The sequence below is a fragment of the Coenobita brevimanus genome, chromosome 71 (genome assembly GCF_032717465.1).
Source record: "Coenobita brevimanus isolate Jiangsu-jjx chromosome 71, ASM3271746v2, whole genome shotgun sequence".
In the NCBI taxonomy this organism is placed as follows: domain Eukaryota; kingdom Metazoa; phylum Arthropoda; class Malacostraca; order Decapoda; family Coenobitidae; genus Coenobita; species Coenobita brevimanus.
This window is the reverse complement of record NC_137024.1, coordinates 15,647,471-15,653,216: the sequence shown is the minus strand read 5'-3', so window position 1 is coordinate 15,653,216 and position 5,746 is coordinate 15,647,471. Positions and strand designations below refer to the sequence as shown.

General features: G+C 41.1%; 1 non-coding gene across 1 annotated transcript; it reads left to right on the top strand.

Moving 5' to 3' along the window:
* Positions 1 to 649: 649 nt before the first annotated feature.
* LOC145406971 (5S ribosomal RNA) lies at positions 650 to 768 on the top strand. Its single transcript, XR_013898637.1, has one exon. It is a non-coding gene; the product is annotated as a 5S ribosomal RNA (ribosomal RNA).
* The last annotated feature ends 4,978 nt before the right edge of the window (positions 769 to 5,746 follow it).

Below are 5,746 nucleotides of genomic sequence, written 5' to 3'. Positions count from 1 at the left end.
ATACTTATTCCCTTCCCTCACCAACGGTCTCTCCTGTCCTGAATAATCAGTCGTAGCCGTAGCAATAATATAATGTACATGGTCATTGGACTTTATTTTTGTCTGAGATAACAGTCCTTTTTTCTCTCTTTAACGACAGGAAGGTAATTCACTCTTTGTAGCTCCACATAATTTTATTCAGCTTTGGAAAGACTTTTCCAATTCGAGGGGTCAGGTAATGGCGTCATTATTATCATCAGTATTTCCTTTTTACTTGAAAACTATCTCAAAGAAGCATTTCTATCAAGATACTATCGAGGGGCAATGAGAAGCTACCTCTTAATACGATGCTAGTAGTGAAAAAGTGCCCTGGAAAGGATATCACACTGTAGCACTGTCATCTCCGGTCACTGAAGTACGTGACATCATTTAAAGAAGGACGAAAATCTTAAAGTTAATGTAAAGAAATAGTTAATAAACTTTCTTCCCACGTAAGACTACGGCTGTGTTGTACTTAGTTTAGGAGACTCTTTTTGAATTGTCGGTGCCAGATGTATCCTTCTGATCCCCTTTAGCAATAGTACCGGTGTATAAATGCAGAAGAAAAAATGCAAACTTTAATTGTGTACTTTCCTTTTCAAATATATATTTGATAAACTCATAATCTAATGCCAACGGCCATACCACGTTGAGTACACCGCTTCCCGTCCGATCAGCGAAGTTAAGCAACGTTGGGTCTGGTTAGTACTTGGATGGGTGACCTCCTGGGAACACCAGATGCTGTTGGCATCCTACGTGTCAAGTGGGGTTGGTGGAGGATTACTGCCCCTCCCTGTAAAACAATTAACTCTAAGCCCTTGGCCACCCCGTCTGGGATACATGGCGTCTGGCAATGAATGAATGAATACTCTAATGGATACTGTACTATGAAAATGTTACTCTCAGCAAACGGCGATGTCTATTTGAAACGATGGCTGTTGAGAAAGATGTTGACTCAGTGTGATATGCTGGTGAATGGAATGACGAGACGGGCTGAAAGAATTTTAAGAGCCCCAGGTCAGTGAAAGAAATGAGCGGCAATTGTGACAGAACAGTGAGGAGACAGATGAGCATTAGCTACTTGAAGTTGAAATAATCATAACAACAACGCCAGTGATGTTAATATTATAGTAATAATAATAATAATAATAATACAGAAATGAAGTGGAAACGAACAGACTTTATTGGTCATTGGTAGATTGTACATCCCGCTCTGCCGGTCCAGGGAGGGACACCACACATGTTATACTCTTGCTACCTTCAAACAGATGTATCCTGGCAGAGTGAAATGTATCCATCATATATCCTTTCTATATAAAAGGTCTTATTAAAATGAAAAATCTCGCTCAGAGATAGTAAGAATAAGCTTTGAAAAGTATAAAAATGGCTGCAACTCCTCTCACGTGAAAAAAAAGATAAACCAAAGAAAACTAGCATAATTATGAGAAAAAAATAAAACACAGCTTACAGAGATTCAGCTGGTGGTCATGAACGCTGACAGTGAGTTGCATGGCAGGTCACCGTTCCCTCCCAGCCATGGGAGTGAAAATGGAAGAATGCAAGTAAATGAGTGCAGCAACTAATATTTTCACTACAAAATAGCTACTTAGCATCGGATTTCGGTTGATGTCAGACGATTATATTCAAGAGAAATCCACGGAGTGAGAAGTGTTCAAGGCAATCATGATTAATTATTTGGCCGAAATTATAGAAATTCTTAATTTTATTTTAGTAAATGATCACATAGGTGTGAGAGGGACACAGTTCATTGTTTCAGCTCAGGATCCATTTCGTCCATGTAACTCTATAATGCATGATCCCCACACACACACACACACACACACACACACACACACACACACACACACACACACACACACACACAAATGATACTGAGAGCCTCAGTAAAAACCCCACACCACCACCGGACACTAAAAATCATTAAGCACATACTCGGTAAGTCTCAAAAACACACAGCCACCATAACCATTCAAACCTCTCGCCAAACTACCGTACATCCTCCATGAACCACCTCCCAGACATCCACCCCTCAGATCCTACCCTACCCAGAGAGACACCAGGGCATTTAGACTAAGACGTGACCCTCACTTTTCACTACTACAATACCAACCACACATAGAACTCCTTAAGAATCCACTATACTCACTGAAATGCCACTCCCTTCCCCACACCCACACAAAACAAAACACTAACCTCAGGCACCTCAGTGTCACAACACAGATTCCTTCAGCATAAATCAAGAAAATATTGTTGGTAGCACCCTGATGAAGTAGCCCCCTACATGTGGTCCACTGGTTTCACTTCAAGATTTGTCCTTTCCTACGATTACGTATGTTTGACGACCTAAAGCTGGATGGGCGCGATATAATGATGTAACTTGCAATACTTTGGTGATAGAAACACCGTGTACAAACAGCTAGATAAGGAGTTTATTAGGAGCGCACAACAAAATAGTCTGCCCGTCTTGGCTGTCTGCTATAAACTGACGCAATAGTGCCTTCGCCCAGGCGTGGGGCCCTGGGAAAGCGTGCTAGGTCAGCAAGTTTAGTGGGGGCATGTATGCATTGGGAGGGGGACATATATACACAACTCCCCCGGATAGCTGAGATGGTGTCTCCTGACACCAGGAGTTATATGGTTTTTGATTATAGTATTAAGGCAAGGTCAGGGAGGTTTGTTCAAGGGATAATTATGATACAGGGGCAGTAGGGGAGACATGGCCATGTTGAGGGAGGGAATTAGAAGGATATATACAGATAAGATATACAAGGATTAATAGGGATGCGTCCAGTAAGGGTCGAAGGTATACATAGATATAATAGGGATTATACAATAATATCGTGATACATGATAAACAAGGAGTAGATATGAGAGTTCTATTGGTGTTCTTCGTTCATTTTTTTTTTTCTGTTTGTATTTTCTGGAGGATACACTGTCACTCAGGAATGCATTAAAGAAATACCATCATTTTCTAGTAGGCAGAGTTCTGTTCACAGTTTAGTTAATTGTCAGATGGCATTGGTAGTCACTGAATGTGAGGGGCACTAAGTACGGGGAGTTTCTACGTCGTGTGGAGGACGTACTATGCCTGTAGCGACTCTGAGTTCCTGGAGTCGACGTTTCCATTTTTCTGACACAACAATGCACTGCACATATGATGAGTAGAAAACCTATGAAAGCGATAACCACAGGGGGAAATGCAACTGTTGGATGAACCACATGAACGGCTGAAGGCCAAAGAAAGGAATTGATCCATAATGAAGTCATTGTCATTGAGGGAATGAAAGTAGCATGCGCAAGAGGATTAGGGGAGGTGATGAAGTAATGTTGGCAGATAGGTAGGGTGGAAGGCATGACCGATTGGTTTGTGAGAAGATGTCCATAGGAGTGTTTACGGACAGCTTGGTGATAGAGAGTGGCGTAAGTGATGACGGACTCTGATTGTGACGGTACAATAGTCAGGTGCTTTTGTAGGAGACCACTAAGCGGGGACCGGATCGAACCGAAGAACCAGGACACATTGAAGTGTGACAGGAGATGGGAATAGCAAAGAAAGGAACTGGACATGGTTGAGGTGAGCATGGTGAGGACCAGGGAGGACAGGCACAGGAGCTGGGACAAAGAGAACAGGCCGAGAGTAGATGGAATGGTTTGCGAACTAAAGCAGACTCACAGGGGAAAGTTTGTAAGCACTGCTAGGGAAGATAGCGAAAAGGCAGGCAGCACAGAGATGAGAGGTCAGAGTAAGGGAGGGAACATTTCTGGAGGTCTGTGGAAGAAAGGGAGAAAGGCAACTGAAAAGATGATCATGGGAGAGGAGGAAATATTCTGAAGGAACAGATACTTGTAACAAGGAGTTGTTAGGGAGGCGGAAAGGGAAGGGAATGATATGGAAAAGGGTAAAGGCTATGGCAGGGAATGGAGAGGAACATGGACGACGACGTATTTGGTGAGAAGAGTGGCTTCGAGAACAGGATAATAATATTCGAGGGAGGAGTAGAGGAGGACTGGGGATAGACCAGAAGGTGGAGTGAGCCCATTCCAGGACAGGAACGGAGAGCTATGTGAGGACAGGTACTAAGTCGGCAGTGACACGTCCATTTATAGCATCGACCAGGATACAGAACCAAGGTAGAGACTTGAGACAGGAGAGAGTCAATGTGGCCAGTTGGAGATTATCCATGTTGAGTTTGAGGTAGAAAGAACTGAGAGATAACGTTGAGATCTGAAAGGTGGCGTTGTAAGATATAGGTGAAGTTGTTTTAGAAGTGGACGTGAGCTTCATTTAGGTGGGTCGTGAGCTTCTGTAACAGTGTGTTGGATTTTAACCCGCCCCGTCCCGGCCACTTTTTCGACCACTGGTACCCCCAATCCCGGGCAATTTTCGACCTTTTTTTTTTGCTTAAACTTTCGCTTTTTGGTCAGAAACATTATGGCCGGTGGCAAAGAAAGTGGTCCCTGGGGTCCCTAATTAGCTTAACCAGGTATGCATTGGTCCCACCTGGCCCCGTGTTCTCCCTATGCGGATTGTGAGCATCAAACGTTTCTATGGTATTATAAGTTTGGGAAACCAATGAAAGTAAGTAGAAATGAATTTATTACAAGGAAAAAACATAAAAACATGTGATAAAAGAGTATATTGGATTTTATACAAAATAGAGCAGAAATAATCATTTGTACCATCGTGAGAAACGAGCAAAAAATCTGGCGGCCAACTTGGTTCCCATGAATCGCTAACACATTCTAAAATCATGATAAATATAATTTTTTTTACTTACATAATAACTTCTACAATAACACATTATACCATGTTTACATTATATTGAACTGTTTTTACGTATTCACAGGCCTTTTGATAACATTTAGCGTAATGCTAGCGCTAATTTACGTAGTGAGTGAACTCGCTGTGACCTGATGTTTCAATTCGTATTGTGCTTTTTCTACCCTAACTTGTAATACCTTTCATAATATTATTATACACTTTTCAACATTTATAGAACTGTTTTGAGATTATTTCAGGCCTTACGTAAATATATAGCGTAATAATAGTGCATAATAACACACACACGGTGAAGTCGCTTCTTACTTGAGCAACTACTTCAACTTACAACCTATTTTTTTACTTATATAATAATTCTACACTAACGGCATTGCACATGTAAACACTTGATATAATTGATATTACATCATTTCCTGAACGTACGATGGAACTTAGCGTCATATTTTGCGCGTACTTACACAGGGAGTGTTATCGCGATATCATTTGTTTCATCTTACACTAGTAATCAACTTATAAAATACCTTACTACTAACATTACAACATCATCCACTGTATATAATTCCTATCACATACTTACATGACCAGAATAATGTTGGGTGTACTCTAGTGACATCAGTTATGACAACTTCCAGTAATGTTCAACTTATACGTTTTATTCATGCTAACATTACACCCGTTTCCACTTTATTTCCTTTGCTATCACATATTTACTGACCAGATTTACACAGTGGGTGTAGTTTTGATAACAATTCTTTCTCACTTACACTAATTCTCATCTTATACATTACTTTTTCTGAAAAAATAACACCCGTTTCAACTTTATATTTGACTTAGCACCTACTGACTGGCCTTACCATTATCATGAGCGTCATTTCGCCTTCCCACACAGTTTCAGAAGTGTACGAGATTATGATATTCCTTGAAACA